This window comes from Tachyglossus aculeatus, chromosome X1, assembly GCF_015852505.1.
Source record: "Tachyglossus aculeatus isolate mTacAcu1 chromosome X1, mTacAcu1.pri, whole genome shotgun sequence".
Classification (NCBI taxonomy): Eukaryota; Metazoa; Chordata; class Mammalia; order Monotremata; family Tachyglossidae; genus Tachyglossus; species Tachyglossus aculeatus.
The window spans coordinates 111585034-111601943 of NC_052101.1; the positions used below are offsets into that span (position 1 = coordinate 111585034).

At 56.4% G+C, this 16910-nt stretch overlaps 1 protein-coding gene across 1 annotated transcript in view; it reads right to left on the reverse strand.

Annotated features, from left to right (window-relative positions):
* The window catches only part of NRTN (neurturin), a 62734-nt gene extending 47051 nt beyond the window's left edge, over nt 1-15683 (reverse strand). Inside the window, exon 1 of the mRNA XM_038771763.1 lies at nt 15624-15683. The gene's annotated coding sequence lies outside the window, so the exon portion shown is untranslated. The remainder of the gene's footprint in view (nt 1-15623) is intronic.
* Nucleotides 15684-16910: the final 1227 nt, after the last annotated feature.

A 16910-nucleotide genomic window follows, 5' to 3' on the forward strand; every position in this document is an offset into this window, starting at 1 on the left:
GGCTGGGAACTGGGGAGGACTGCCCCCCCCACCTCCCCCACGTAGCCAGGGCTTCTGGTTGTGCCCCCCCCGAGGGAGAATGTCTCCTCAGTTAGCTGCCTTCAGCCAATCCAGGATGGAGAACCCACAGCTGACGATCCCCTCCCCCTCCGAGCCCTCTCCCCCTTCAAGATAACACAGATCTGGGAGATTGCCAGGCTCCGAGTTGGTGCCAGCTTCACCCCCGCCCCTACTGGGAGGGCACCTACCCGCCCAGAAGTAAGGCCTACATAGGTTCAGCACCCACAGCGATCTCCCAGCCCCCAGCCTGGAACTCTCCCTGCTCGCCATCGGTCCAGCCAGGGACACCCAGCTCAAACCCCCAGGGCATCCGGTGTCTGGGAATGCCGGGGAGCAGTGTGGACAGTTTAGACGGGGTTCACTGGTAACCGGTGGCTTGTCTTCCCAGGCCTCGTTCCGGTGTGGAGCCGCCACCCACAGTGTCCATGGGCCTCCCGGGGCCAGGGGTGGGGGCGGCAGTGCTCTGAAGCCCCGGGAATGTGGACGGGCCAGGAGTTGGGGAATCGCCAGTGATATGTTCCCTCCTGCAATCCTGACTCCGGCCAAAGCTCCCCCGGCTTGCCCTCCCGGCAGCCGGCACAGCCGACGGAAGCTCCCGGAGAAGAGAACTGATGCGGCTCTGCCTCCCCGCTGGAGTCAGGGCCCACAACCCTCCCTTCCCAAGATCCGCGTGCTCCTGTGCCAAGGAAACAAGAGGTGGCCCTGGGGGAATGACTATTTTCTTGCTTGTCCCTTGGCACACTCCCCCCCGCCGCTGGCCTCTACCCCCAGGCCACCCTCCTCTCCCTCCCCGGGACCGCTAAACGGCTCTTTGGGACAGCCCAGCTTCCTGTCCCCTCCTCCACCAGCCCCGCAGCCTCAGCAGCTTCACCATCCTCTTGGGGCATTGCCACCGCCACCAACCAAGCAGCCAGCCCCTTAGGCACCCCCACCCATCTCCTTCAGCGGCGAGAAGCCTCCGAGCCTCAGCTCTCTCTTCCCGCTCTCCAGAGGTTCTGGCTCAGGGCAACATTAGGCTTGGGTCTGAACTGGAACTCTGACCTCACCACCCCCCTTCCCCTCATGACTGGACACCCATCCGTTGGCTCAGCCGCTCCGGGGATTTCTTGTCCCCAGAGTCAACATTTCCGTGGAATCCCCTCGTGGTCCGCCAGCCCTGCCCGTGGGCCCCAAGGGTCCTGCCCTCTCCTTCTGGCCCAGACTGCCGTCGTCCAACTCCCACTCTCTCCGCGTTCCCCCCTCCCCAACCCCTGCTGTGGGTTTTGTCACCAGGGTCGCCATATCTCCCTCCTGTCACCTACAGCCTGGGCACAGCCCTGGAGAAGGAGCGGCAAGCTCTGCAAAGCACCCCCGCTTTTCTCACCCGAAGCAGGCGGGAGCCAGGAAGTGAGGAGCATGGGCCTGCCAGTAATCATCATCATCATCATCATCAATCGTATTTATTGAGCGCTTACTAAGAGCTTGGGAAGTACAAATTGGCAACATATAGAGACAGTCCCTACCCAACACTGGGCTCACAGTCTAAAAGGGGGAGACAGAGAACAAAACCAAACATACTAACAAAATAAAATAAATAGAATAGACATGTACAAATAAAATAAATAAACAAATAAATAGAGTAATAAATATGTACAAACATATATACATATATACAGGTGCTGTGGGGAAGGGAAGGAGGTAAGATGGGGGGGATGGAGAAGGGGACGAGGGGGAGAGGAAGGAAGGGGCTCAGTCTGGGAAGGCCTCCTGGAGGAGGTGAGCTCTCAGCAGGGCCTTGAAGGGAGGAAGAGAGCTAGCTTGGCAGATGGGCAGAGGGAGGGCATTCCAGGCCCGGGGGATGACGTGGGCCGGGGGTCGATGGCGGGACAGGCGAGAGCGAGGTACGGTGAGGAGATCAGCGGCGGAGGAGCGGAGGGTGCGGGCTGGGCTGGAGAAGGAGAGAAGGGAGGTGAGGGAGGAGGGGGCGAGGTGATGGACAGCCTTGAAGCCCAGGGTGAGGAGTTTCTGCCTGATGCGCAGATTGATTGGTAGCCACTGGAGATTTTTGAGGAAAATCAGCCCCGCAACGTCCCCACCATCCCCACCTGGCCAGGAGTCACCAACTCCGTTAGTTCCACTGCCTTCCTGGAACCACAGCCCATCTGAGCAGCCAAAGTGACCTGGGTCAAGGATGCCCTCCACTCTCCCCCGACTGCTAAGCGGGCAGAGTAGGCGAGGAGGAGCGAGCGCCAGAAAGTCAATCGCCTTAGACTCTTGAATGGGCCTCTCCCTCTCCACCCCCCCATCCAGAAAACAGACAACTCGTCAGCCCCGAGCCCCACTCCCCTGCGGCATCAGGACAGTGATGAGAATGCTCCTACCCCCAGACAACAGTAGTACGCGATGGTATTTACTGAGCCATCACTGTGTGCAGAGCACTGTACTAAGCACTTGGGAGAGTACAACACAACGGAATTGGTAGACACACTCCCTGCCCACAACAAGCTTACAGTCTAGAGGGGGAGGCCGACATTAATATAATAATAATAATAATAATAATAATAATGGCATTTATTAAGCGCTTACTACGTGCAAAGCACTGTTCTAAGCGCTGGGGAGGTTACAAGGTGATCAGGTTGTCCCACGGGGGGCTCACAGTCTTCACCCCCATTTTACAGATGAGGTAACTGAGGCCCAGAGAAGTGAAGTGACTAGCCCAAAGTCACACAGCTGACAGTTGGCAGAGCTGGGATTTGAACCCGTGACCTCTGACTCCAAAGCCCGGGCTCTTTCCACTGAGCCACGCTGCTTCTCTAATATAAATAAATTACAGATATGTACATAAGTGCTGCGGGGCTGAGGGTGGGGTGAATACCATTCATTCATTCATTCAATCGTATTTATTGAGCGCTTACGGTGTGCAGAGCACTGGACTAAGCGCTTGGGAAGTACAAGTCGGCAACATATAGAGACGGTCCCTACCCAACAACGGGCTCACAGTCTAGAAGGGGGAAACAGACAACAAAACAAAACGTGGACAGGTGTCAAGTCATCAGAACAAATAGAATTAAAGCTATGTGCACATCATTAACCAAATAAAAAGAATAGTAAATATGTACAAGTAAAATAAATAGAGTAATAACGCCCAAAGGGTACCAAACCAAGTGCGTAATTGTGTTATTTGTTAAGCACTTACTCTGTGCCAAGCTCTGTGGTAGCAACGTGGCTCAGTGGAAAGAGCCCGGGCTTTGGAGTCAGAGGTCATGGGTTCAAACCCCAGCTCTGCCAACTGTCAGCTGTGTGACTTTGGGCAAGTCACTTAACTTCTCTGTGCCTCAGTTACCTCATCTGTAAAATGGGGATTAAGACTGTGAGCCCCCTGTGGGACAATCTGATCACCTTGTAACCTCCCCAGTGCTTAGAACAGTGCTTTGCACATAGTAAGCACTTAACAAATGCCATCATTATTATTATTATTATACAAGATAATCATGTCTCACATGGGGTTCACAGTCCAAGTAGGAGGGAGAACAGGTATTGAATCCCCATTTTGCAGATGAGGGAACTGAGGCACAGAGAAGTTAACTAACTTGTCCAAGGTCACACACAGCAGGTATGTGGCAGAGTCAGGTTTAGAACCCAGGTCCTCTGAGTTCCAGGCCCGGGCTCTTTCCACTAGGCCACGTTGCTTCCCATAAGTGCATAGTATGAGTAATAGGAGTAGTAGCTGCAGTGAGCACTTAGTACAGCGCCCTGCACACAGTAAGCGCTCAATAAATACGAATTAGTTGCAGTAGTAGTAGTAGCATTTATTAGGGGAGGTAGCGTGGCGTAGCAGAAGTCAGAGGACCGGGGTTCAAGTCCGAGCTCTACCACCAGCTGGCTGTGGGACCCTGGGCAAGTCACTTGACCTCTCGGAACCTCAATTTCCCCTCTGCAAAATGGGGATAATACCTGTCTTTCTAGACCTACTTCCCAGGGTTATCGGGAGGGCAAAAAAACAGATAATTAACCAGAGAGGCGCTTGGGGAATAAAAGTGCTATGCAAAAATCAAGGTACTGTTTATTGAGCACCCACTTGGTGCTGTACACTGCAAAGTGCAAAATAACAAAATGACGTGTTCCCTGCCCACAAGGATCTTACACTCTAATGGAGGAGATAAACATAAAAATATTTACAACTAGACTGGTCAGAATGAAGAAATCGAACAGGCATATGTTCTCCCTTCTACTTAGACTGTGAGCCCCATGTGAGACATGATTATCTTGTATAATAATAATAATAATGATTGCATTTGTTAAGCACTTACTATGTGCAAAGCACTGTTCTGAGTACTGGGGAGCTTACAAGGTGATCAGATTGACCCACGGGGGGCTCACAGTCTTAATCCCCATTTTACAGCATATGTCTGTTCGATTTCTTCATATACTTATACAGCATATACAGCATACAGTGAGCGCTAAGGAGGTTGTAAAATAAGTTCATACCTTGGTGCTTAGAACGGTGCTTGAGACATAGTAAGCACTTAACAAATACCATTATTCGTATTATTAATAATAATGAGAGCTAGAGTTGGCTGAAGGGACGATACACCTGTATATATGTATATACCTGTATATATGAATATATGTTTATACATATTTATTACTCTATTTATTTATTTTGCTTGTACATATTTATTCTATTTATTTTATTTTGTTAATATGTTTTGTTTTGTTGTCTGTCTCCCCCTTCTAGACTGTGAGCCCGCTGTTGGGTACGGACCGTCTCTAGATGTTGCCAACTTGTACTTCCCAAGTGCTTAGTACAGTGCTCTGCACACAGTAAGCGCTCAATAAATACGATTGAATGAATGAATGAATGAATGGCTCAGGGTGCCGGGAGATTAATCGGAAAAGGTTCAGTGGAGGAGATGGGATGTTAGGAGAGATTTGAATGTAGGGAGAGCTGTGGTCTGTCCGCTGTGCGGAGGGAGAGAGTTCCAGCCTGGGGGAACGGCACAAATAAGGAAATGGAGGCAGAAGAGTCAAGACCGATAAGGTTGGGCTTGGGAGGAACGAAGACGGCGAGTTGGGGAATAGCAGGTGAAGAGAGCAGATGGGTAAGGTGGGGCCAGATGGTGGACGGCCTTGAAGCTGATGATGATGAGGTTTTGTCTGATGCAGGGAGACACGGGAAACCGGCAGAGGGTTTTCTGAGGAGAGGAAAGATGTGGGCCGAACCATGCCTCAGGAAAATGGCAGAGCGGCACAGTGGCTTCCGTTCGGCTGCTTGAGAAAGGTGGGACACAGCCAAGGAGGTACTGAATTTCCGCTGGGGGATCTCGAGAAAGAAAGGAGGACTCTTGATGCTCAGGCTGTGTAGCCCTCTGCCTCCGGGCCTCCCGCACATCCCCCAGTGAGAGCACGAGGCGGTAGGGGGGCTTGGGTTGACGACAACAGGGGTGTCCTGACTCAAGCTGTCGGACTCTGAAGGCCTTAGAGGAGGCAGGCGGCATCTGGACCATTGCCCATCCCAGCTGGTCTGGCTGTTCCAGCTGCAAGGACGGGAAAAGCAGAGGCCCTAGTGTGCGTGGAAGGGCACCTGGGGCCGGCTAGGGGTTGGGGGTGGGAGGGTTGACCAAGCCAGACACCATCTGCCCTCCTCCCCCACTCCATCGGCCTCGGCGGAGTCCAAACCAATTTGTCACGGAGCCTAGCCAGGCGGGCAGCCAGCCCTCAGCCCATGGGCTCATCCCACCCGACGGATGGGGGCACCCCTGGCCTTAACACGCCGGCCACTACTCAGCTCAGCGAGAAAGCATGAACAGTCAGGCTAAGAGGAGCCCCAGCAGAGGACAACCAAGGGATTTTCCAATGAAGGCAGACCCACTACGGGAGCTGGGAGAAAAAGGAGAAGGGGCTGGGGATTGGGTGGAGGTGTGCGGTGGTGGGTAGAGAGTGGGGATTCACTCCCTCACTCTCCTTCAACGACTCCAGCTTGATTGGCCCGAGCCTCAATCTGCTGATTCTTCTCAGCACTGTCCCTTCCTCTCTGCCCCCTCAGCCCACCCCTAATCCTGGCCCTAACCCCCCACATCAGTCCCCAAGCCATGCCATTCCCGGCTGGGCCCACGGTCCATCCAACCCAGGCCTCTGACCCTGACAGCGGCACCACGACGCTTGGAACCGCCTCATGGTTCCTCCCTTCCTGATTAGGGGCTGACCATCCAACAACCCTAACATTCCCCTCTGCACCCCGGACTCTCCCTCTAGTGACCCAGCACGGATCGCTCATCCACGGATCTAGCTAAACCCTTCTTGAATCTGCTGATACTTTCAACTTCACAGCTCCCTGTGGGAATAAATTCCACCTGTTTACTCCTCAGCGGTGAGGAAGAGTTTCCTCTTGTTCGTTCTGAATCTGCTCCCCTCCAGCTCCAGTAGATGCCCCCCTCATTCTGCTGGCGGGGGATTGGAGGAACAGCAATTCCAAGTTCACCCTGCCCGCTCCCTTCATGGTTCAGTAAACTTCGATCCCGTCCCGTCTCAGCCTGCACCTTTCCGGGCTGAAAAGTATTTCCTCTCTGCCTTCATCCACCCCCTTGACCATCCTGGTTACCCATCCCCGGACCTTCTCCTCTCACCCGGATTTCTGTAATGGCAGCCTGCCCAACACACTCTGCTCCCCCTTTCCCCGGCCAGGCCACAGCCCCAAAATGGCTCCGAGAAACATGGACAGATCTTCTCCGTGAGTAGGACTAAACCCATTTCCTCTACTCCCTCTCCCTTCTGCATCACCCTTGCACTTGGATTTGTATCCTTTATTTGCCCCACCCTCAGCCCCACAGAATTTAGGTCCACATCCATAATTTATTTTAATGTCTGCCTCCCTCTATATGTCCACATCCATAATTTATTTTAATATCAGCCTCCCTCTATAGAATGTAAACTCCCCGTCGACAGGGAACGTGTACTTTCCCAAGCGCTTCGTACAGTACGCTGAACACGGTAAGTGCTCAAGAAATATGATTTATTGATGTTCCCCACCCACCAACCTATCCACCAAAAGACTCTCTCTGCCTCGAGAAGGTGTGGGAGACCAGGGCAGTGATGAGAGAGGTGGGAAAAGCATGAGGAGAAAAGTCGGGGGCAGAAATCACAAGCTCCACGCTGGGGATTTAACAAGGGTCTCTGAGGTTAGCCCAGTTGGCTCAGGGGGCAGAGGAGTGTTAACTGCGGTGTGGGGAGCCGGTTTGGTTACTCCAGTGTGAAGTGAGGATTTGGGGCTCTGGAGGGAACCGGCTGAGGGGTGCTAACAGGGATCAGGGTCTGTAGATTGCATGGGAACTGGTGGAGTCACGGTGATACCCCCACACATACCTCACCCCAGGTGCCCCTGAGCACGGTGGGAGAGGTTAGGACTTTCTATCTGCCCTCTCCTCTCCATCCAAACTGCTACCGCGTTAATCCAGTCATTTATCCTATCCCGCCTGGATTACTGTATCAGCCTCCTTGCTGACCTCTCAGCCTCCTGTCTCTCCCCACACCAATCCATGCTGCCAGGATAATTTTTCTACAAAAACATTCAGACCACGTTTCCCCTCTCCTCAAGAACTTCCAGTGGTTGCCCATAATAATAATAATAATAATAATGGTGTTTATTAAGCGCTTACTATGTGCAAAGCACTGTTCTAAGCGCTGGGGAGGTTACAAGGTGATCAGGTTGTCCCACGGGGGGCTCACAGTCTTCATCCCCGTTTTACAGATGAGGGAACTGAGGCACAGAGAAGTTAAGTGATTCGCCCAAAGTCACACAGCCGACAATCACCCCCGCCAGCTCTTCCGTACATTCAACTCCCTTCTCAGGCCCCCGGTTCCTCCCCCTCCTCCTTCCCTCACCCCCAACAATCTGGCCTCCTACTTCATTAACAAAATTAAATCCATCAGGTCCGACCTCCCCATAGTCTCTTCCCCCCTTTCTCCATCCCCCCGGCTCTCAACACTCTCTGCTACTCTCCCATCCTTCCCAGCAGTATCCTCAGAGGAGCTCTCCTCCCTCCTCTCAAGTGCTACTCCGGCCACCTGTGCTTCTGACCCCATTCCCTCTCATCTCATGAAATCTCTCGCTCCATCCCTTCTCCCCTCCTTAACTTCCATCTTCAACCGCTCACTCTCCACTGGTTCCTTCCCCTCTGCCTTCAAACATGCCCATGTCTCTCCCATCCTAAAAAAACCCTCTCTTGACCCCACCTCACCTTCTAGTTATCGCCCCATATCCCTCCTACCATTCCTTTCCAAACTCCTTGAACGAGTTGTCTACACTCGCTGCCTAGAATTCCTCAACAACAACTCCCTCCTCGACCCCCTCCAGTCTGGCTTCCGTCCCCTACATTCCACGGAAACTGCCCTCTCAAAGGTCACCAATGACCTCCTGCTTGCCAAATCCAACGGCTCATACTCTGTCCTAATCCTCCTCGACCTCTCAGCTGCCTTTGACACTGTGGACCACCCCCTTCTCCTCAACACGCTATCTGACCTTGGCTTCACAGACTCCGTCCTCTCCTGGTTCTCCTCTTACCTCTCCGGTCGTTCTTTCTCTGTCTCTTTTGCAGGCTCCTCCTCCCCCTCCCATCCTCTTACTGTGGGGGTTCCCCAAGGTTCGGTGCTTGGTCCCCTTCTGTTCTCGATCTACACGCACTCCCTTGGTGACCTCATTCGCTCCCACGGCTTCAACTATCATCTCTACGCTGATGACACCCAGATCTACATCTCTGCCCCTGCTCTCTCCCCCTCTCTCCAGGCTCGCATCTCCTCCTGCCTTCAGGACATCTCCATCTGGATGTCCGCCCGCCACCTAAAGCTCAACATGTCGAAGACTGAACTCCTTGTCTTCCCTCCCAAACCCTGCCCTCTCCCTGACTTTCCCATCTCTGTTGACGGCACTACCATCCTTCCCGTCTCACAAGCCCGCAACCTTGGTGTCATCCTCGACTCCGCTCTCTCATTCACCCCTCACATCCAAGCCGTCACCAAAACCCGCCGGTTTCAGCTCCGCAACATTGCCAAGATCCGCCCTTTCCTCTCCATCCCAACCGCTACCCTGCTCATTCAAGCTCTCATCCTATCCCGTCTGGACTACTGCATCAGCCTTCTCTCTGATCTCCCATCCTCGTGTCTCTCTCCACTTCAATCCATACTTCATGCTGCTGCCCGGATTATCTTTGTCCAGAAACGCTCTGGGCATATCACTCCCCTCCTCAAAAATCTCCAGTGGCTACCAATCAATCTGCGCATCAGGCAGAAACTCCTCACCCTGGGCTTCAAGGCTGTCCATCACCTCGCCCCCTCCTACCTCACCTCCCTTCTCTCCTTCTCCAGCCCAGCCCGCACCCTCCGCTCCTCCGCCGCTGATCTCCTCACCGTATCTCGCTCTCGCCTGTCCCGCCATCGACCCCCGGCCCACGTCATCCCCCGGGCCTGGAATGCCCTCCCTCTGCCCATCCGCCAAGCTAGCTCTCTTCCTCCCTTCAAGGCCCTGCTGAGAGCTCACCTCCTCCAGGAGGCCTTCCCAGACTGAGCCCCTTCCTTCCTCTCCCCCTCGTCCCCCTCTCCATCCCCCCCTTCTTACCTCCTTCCCTTCCCCACAGCACCTGTATATATGTATATGTTTGTACATATTTATTACTCTATTTATTTATTTATTTTATTTGTACATATCTATTCTATTTATTTTATTTTCTTAGTATGTTTGGTTTTGTTCTCTGTCTCCCCCTTTTAGACTGTGAGCCCACTGTTGGGTAGGGACTGTCTCTATATGTTGCCAATTTGTACTTCCCAAGCGCTTAGTACAGTGCTCTGCACATAGTAAGCGCTCAATAAATACGATTGATGATGACAATTGGCGGAGCCGGGATTTGAACCCCTGACCTCTGACTCCAAAGCCCGGGCTCTTTCCACTGAGCCACGCTGCTTCCCATCCACCTCCGCATCAGACGGTACATGCACATATCTGTAATTGTACTTATTTATATTAATGTCTGTCTCCCCCTCTAGACTATAAGCCTGTTGTGGTAGGGAGTGTGACTGCTGTATCGTTATATTGTAGTCTCCCAAGCTCTTAGTATGGTGCTCTGCACAGAGTAAGTGCTCAATAAACACGATCAACCGACTGGCTGACTTTCTGCAACCTAGAGCTTCATTGCGCCCATCAGCTTCGTAGCCTCACTGTGACTGATTGCTGTGTCTGGGGGACAGGCCCCTTGTCTGATTCCCTCCCAGCACTGCGTACAATGTTCTGAACACAGTAAGCACTTAACAGGTACTATTACAACTTAGTTGGTCCGACTTCTAGACGCAGACAGCCAAGCAGACTTTTCGGCTGAATTTGTTGCCCTAGAACCAAAAAATCAGCACCACACTTCACACAAAATGCCATGCTGGTGAACAGGGTGGGAAATGGGGGCCCAGCAAGGATAAACCACTGGTCCAAGATCACACAGCATGACATGACTAGATCCCAGTCCTTTCTAATCCAAGCCAATTTGGAACATCAAATTCAGTGGGGGAGGGTCCTCCTGGGATGGGAGACGGAGAAGGTCAGAATGTGGGGTAAATCACGAGGAAAAGCCCATTACTGAGGAAAACAGTGAGTTGAATGGTGGAAAATGGAAGACTGTTTTTTGCTGTTATTGTTTGTTTTTATGGTATTTGTTAAGTGCTTACCACATGTCAAGCACTGTAGGGAGGCGTGGAAGGGGGTTGAGGGGGTCAGATATAAGAATTAGGCTGGATACAGTCCCTGTCCCACACGCGACTCACAGTCTAAGTAGGAAGGAGAACAGGTACTAAATCCCCCTTGTACAGATGAGGGAACTGAGGCACAGAGAAGTTAAGTGACTTGCCCGAGGTCACAGCAGGCAAGTGGAGGAGCCAGGATTAGAATCAAGTCCTCTGGCTCCCAGCCCTGTGCTTTATCCACTAGCCTCATTTCTGGGGCCTGAGAAGAACACACAGGGGGGCAGGGGTAGGGGTCTCCATGAAATCCTGGCAGCTGAAGCAAGCCCTACCTTCTTTCCCCCAGCAGCTCTGAGGGGCTCCCCAGGGGCCATGGGGCTTATCCTCGGGCCCTAGGCGAGAAGATGAGATCAGGCTAATATAGTCTGACAGGGCTGAGCCAGCATCACCCAGAGGGGAGCCCCTCTGCCTCCCACCTCATCCCATGCAACTGAGGGGCTGCAAAGGACAGCTGATGGATCGGTAGAGCGTAGGGACCCCAGCGGCCGGGGCACCCGGATTCTGAGACCCGAACAAGAAATTCACTTCCTGCCTATCGGAGAGGGATACACGAGGGATGTGGGGCGGGTGGAGGGAGGGTGGAGGTGGGCTGTTGGGAGGAGGCGGGAACACGGCAGACCTGGAAGGATCCAAGCGATCTAGCTCAGCCCCGGCTCATCCTCCGGGGCTTGGGAAGCCCAGCCCAAGTTCGGCTAAAAGCAGACTCACCCCCTGAGGCAGCCACCCTGCCCCCACCTCCCCCAGCGTCGTGTTCTCCCACACACACCTCCAGCTGTGGGCTCTTAGCTGCTTAGCACCCCCAGGACAGGAGTTGAGACCCTGGATGTCCCCTTCCCACCCCCTAATCCACCTACCCGGACACTTTTATGGCCCAGGGTCAAAGGTCGCCGGCAACCAACGATAAATCTCCTACAGAATTTCAGCAACTCTGGGGCCGGCGTCAGACGGCACTTAGGCAAATAGCTTCCAACAGCAACCGACGATGTGAAACACCTGGGGAGGGCAGAGTGGCGTGGAGGGGGTGAAGACCACCCTGCAAACGAAACACCAGTGCCTGGTTCCACCCTCAGAGGCCATTCAGACATGTCGGATAAGTAGGGGGCAGAGAGCCTCTTTGTGGGTTGGATTCATTCATTCAATCGTATTTACTGAGCGCTTCCTGTGTGTAGAGCACGGTACTAAGCGCTTGGAAAGTGCAATTCGGCAACAGATAGAGACAGTCCCTACCCCACAACGGGCTCTGCTCAGCCCACAAGCTCAGCATCTATTTACCTACCTTCCCATCTGTTACGGCATGTTATGTTGTAGTAGTAGTAGTAGTGATGTATATTAAGCATCTACTGAGCGCAATGCACTACACTGAGCATTTGGGAAAGCACACCGCAAGCGAGAGACACGTTTCCTGCCCATGAGGAGTTCTCAGAGGGGGACAGCGAGCTGGGACCAGCATGGAGGATCTGCTATTCAGCACCTACAACCCAACTCCAGCTCCAAGAACCCAACACCTAGAATCCGCCTGATCTGCAGGCTAGAATCCAGCTCCAGGAGCCATACCTAGAATCACCCAACCACCCCCTTCAACTGGGCACCCTGAGGACGAGGGGGTGGAGGAAGTCCCTAAAGGCCCCCCCACACAAACACACACACACATCCCTACCTTGTTCATGAGTTCAACAGCTGAGGAGGAAGCTCCTTCCCTTAGGGAAAAAGTGGAGGGCCTGGGCTCCCTTCAGCTAGGTCCATCGACCCCTCAGATTGGTTCCCCACCCATTCCACCCGCTGTATGTGGGTGTGAGGGTGCGAAGATGTGAGGATGGGTGGGTGGACGGGTGTGAGGGTAAGGAACTATAGCTCAGAGCAGTTGTCTCCAGCCTGGGGTTGGGCTCCCCTTTCCAGGGAGGCCCACACCATGCCAACCAGGCCCACTGACCTGGAATAACCTTTCCCTTTCCACCCCTTCTTCCCTGCCATCCTCCCCCCTCCCCCCCACCCCCGCCCCCCAAGTTCTGGATGGCTCTCCGGGGATTAAGCTTATTCCAGTAGACAGCTGTTCATCCCAGCCATCCAGCCCTCTCCCAGCCTGGTGTCTCCCGCCCTCTTCCCCTACCTCCCCTTCCTTGGCCTCCGGATCCCTCGATCCCCTCTGCCTCCTTTCCACAGGAGCCCCAGAAGACTGCAAGGCCTTCAGTCGAGCCCTCTTCCTACGCCCTGTCTCCCCATCTCCTCCACCCAACCCTTCCCCACCCTGCTTTTCCTGCTCCCTCTTCCCACTGGGGGAATGACAGGGGCTGATAGCGGTAGGATGCTGGCACCCCACCTGCCACCTTGTGCGTGCATGCACAAACACACGCAAGCACACACACGCACACACACACCCTGCCCACAGTAGAAAGAGAGCCGGCGCCATCAGGACCGCACTCCCATTCCTGGGGTGCGCTCCTACGGTCTTCCGCTCGGCCCGGCTGCAACCGCACCTCCTGTCAGCACCACCTCTGAGGGGGGGAAGGGGATGAAGTGGGGGAGGGCGGGAATTCTAAGAGCTGCTAGAGGGCTGCCGAGATTCACAGACGCGGTCCCGGGCCCTGCTGCATCTCCACCCCGATCCGATTCGTCGCCCCGCTTCCGGTCTTCCTCCCCCTCGCTTCCACCCAGGCCCAAAGCCCCAGCCCACTCCAAGCTCCGGCTGGGATCCGGGGCAGGCCTTCCCGGGATAGACACGGGGAATCCGAGGAAGCCCAGACCTGGGAGAGACCTCAAGACACCATCCAGTCCAACCCCCTGCCCTTGGATGGGTGAATCCTTTAACCCCGAGAAGCAGTGTGACCTAGTGGAGAGAGCCCAGGCCCGGGAGTCTGAAGGGCCTGCGTCCTAATCCCGGCTCTGCCACTCGTCTGCTGTGTGACCCTGGGTGAGTCGCTTCACTTCTCCAGGCCTCAGCAACCTCATCCGTAAAATGGGGATTAGAACCGTGAGCTCCACGGGGGACGTGGACTGGGTCCAACCCGATTAGCTTGTATCTATCCCGGGGCTTAGTACGGTACTTATTGATTCGTCCTCTTCCATCTTTCCCACTCGACTTGGTTGAATAATGAGCTATCCCAGACTAGCGGGTGGTCAAGTAAAGTTATCTTGTCCCCGCTGGGGAGTCGGGGAGGGGCTAGAGAGGACTCTGGGAAGATCCCAGCTCTGACGCTTCCTTGCTGTGTGACTTTAGGCAAGTCACTTGAACTTCTCTGTGCCTCGGTCTCCTCAACTGCAAAACGGGGATCCAAAACCCGTCCTCCCTCCTACTTGGACCGTGAGTCCCACGTGGGACAGGTAATCTGTCCGACCGTGCCTCTCCGGCTCTCGGAACAGCGCTCAACACTTAGTAAGCACCTCATAAATGCCACTATTAAGTGGCTAAACCCGACACCCTCACCCCGGGCCCCAGACAACAACCGGAGTTCCTCCCCTCCCTTCCTCCCCTTCGCCCGCAAACGGTAGGGTCCGTGGAAACGGGATGCTGCTCTCCCAAACCTCGCACAACTCTCCGCATTCGGCTTCTCCATCTCCTTCCTTATTCCTACACCCCCCCGCCTCAGTTCCCTCATCTGTAAAGTGGGGATTAAGACTGGGAGCCCCACGTGGGACATCTCCATCTCCTTCCTTGTTCCTACACCCCCCCGCCTCAGTTCCCTCATCTGTAAAGTGGGGATTAAGACTGGGAGCCCCACGTGGGACATCTCCATCTCCTTCCTTGTTCCTACACCCCCCCGCCTCAGTCACCTCATCTGTAAAATGGGGATTAAGACTGGGAGCCCCACGTGGGACATCTCCATCTCCTTCCTTGTTCCTACACCCCCCCGCCTCAGTCACCTCATCTGTAAAATGGGGATTAAGACTGGGAGCCCCACGTGGGCCAGCCTGATCTCCCTGTATCCCCCCCGCTGCTTCAAACAGTGCTTTGCACATAGTATGCACTTAACAAATACCATCATCATCATTATTATTATTAAAGCAAGGAGGCTGACACTGCGGTCTTGACAGGAGTGATAGTCATTCACTCAATCGCATTTATCTATCTAGCACTTGGGAGAGTACAATAGATGGACACATTCCCTGCCCACAATGAGCGTGGAGAGGAGGGGCTGTTGCGAACTCGTGCTTCCCAAGCGCTTAGTCCAGTGCTCAATCAATACGATTGAATGAATGAATGAATGAGTGAGTGAATGAGTGAATGAATTCACCCTGGAGAGGGGTGGATTGGCCCACCCGCGGGCGCCCTCTCGTGGCCAGGACGCGCCACGGCGCCGCTCCCCGGCCTCCGGGCTCCCGTGGGAAGCACAGTGCGCGGGGCGCTGGGGCTGGGATGACCCGGGCTGAATCCCAATCCCGCTCCCCCTCCCCCTCCCGCCGTGTCCCTTCTCCCCAGAGGATAGCGGGGAGCCCCGGGAGGCTTTCGGCAAGGCCGCGTTAGGGTCCAAGGGCCCGGCGGTCGGGGGAAGGAGCCCGCCGGCCCCGCTCTCAGTCCGCTCCCCGATTCCGACCTTGGGCAAGTCCCTGCTTAGGCTACTGTTGACCGCCTGTCCAACCCCCGGCCTCAGTTTCTCCTCGGCTGGCAGGGGGCGGCCACCCGGCGCCCGAACGGCGGATTTGCCACGCTAACGGCCAGTGGCGACACGCGGAGAGCTGCCGCCCCGGGTCCGGCCTCTCCCTCCGACCGGTGGGTCCGGCGCCTTCCCGCCTGGATGCCGCCCCGTGCGCGCAGGAGGCAGGTGTCGGCGGCTTCCCCGTGCTGCGGGGTCCCGGAGAGGGGCGGTCCTTACCTGGGTCCCCGGCCGGCGCTGCCCTCACAGCGGCGGGCTGCGGCCGTCGGGCCCCCGCGGTGCCCCGCCCAGCCTGGGCGTCCTGTCCGCCGGCCGGCGCGGCTGGTCCAGCCCGGCCGGGCCCCCGCGCCTCCGGGCCCGGGGCCGCCGGCCCGGCCGGCCCATGGCGAGCGGCGGCGGCGGCGGCGGCGGCGTCCGGGGCTCCGGAGCCCCCGGCCTTCCCTCCCCGCCCCGCCCCGGCCCGGCCCGCTCAGTCCCGCGCCGTGGCCATCCCGGGATGGGGGGTTGGGGGGGGGGGGGGGGAGAAGGGTCGCCCCGCGCCGGGCTGGGTCCGGGGGGCGGCGGGGCGGGGGGGCGGGCGGCTCCGGCCCCTAGACGGGGCCGGAGGGGGGCGGGACGGGACGGGGGCGGGGGGGGAGCGGCCCCGGGGGCGCGGGGCTCCGGCTCCTCGGGCCGGGCTCCGCCGGGCCCCTCGACGGCTCCGGCTGTCAGACCTGCCCGCCCAGGGGGCTCCGGCTGGCTCCGGCTGTCCTCGGCGGCGGCTCCGGCGGGTCGGGCCGCCCTCGGCTGTGCGGTGCGGGCCGGGGCGCGCACGGGGCGGGGCCGGGGGCGGGCCGGGGGCGGCCCAGGGGCAGCCCGCCGGGGGCGGGTTTCCCGGGGCTCCGCTCGCCGCCCCCCGCCCGGCGCCCTCCGCCCGGCCCACCTGAGGCGGCGGCGGCGGCGGCGGCCACTCCGGCCGCACCCTGCCGAGGCCCCCAAGGTGGCCGGGGGCCCCGGGAATCGGCCGTGGCTCAGTCGCCCGGATTCTGGGGGCTGGAGAGCCACGCTTTCCTGGCCCGAGCCCACCTCTTCTCGCCGCTGTAGACGGCCAAGCCTCACTGAAGGCCCACCTCCTCCAAGAGGCCTTCCCCGACTGAGCCCTTTCTCCCACTCCCTTCTGCATCACCCTCATTTGCCCCCTTTATTCGTTCCCCCCTCACAGGCTGTCATTGATTTATTTATTTATGTTAATGCCTGTCTCCCCCTCTAGACTGTGAGCTCGTTGTGGGCAGGTAATGCATCTATCATATCGTTATATCGTACACTGCCACGGTAGTGGCTCAGTCGCCCGGATTCTGGGGGCTGGAGAGCCACGCTTTCCTGGCCCGAGACCACCTCTTCTTGCCGCTGTAGACGGCCAAGCCTCACTGAAGGTCCACCTCCTCCAAGAGGCCTTTCTCCGACTCCCTTCTGCATCACCCTCATTTGCCCCCTTTATTCGTTCTCCCCTCACAGGCCCACAGTTCT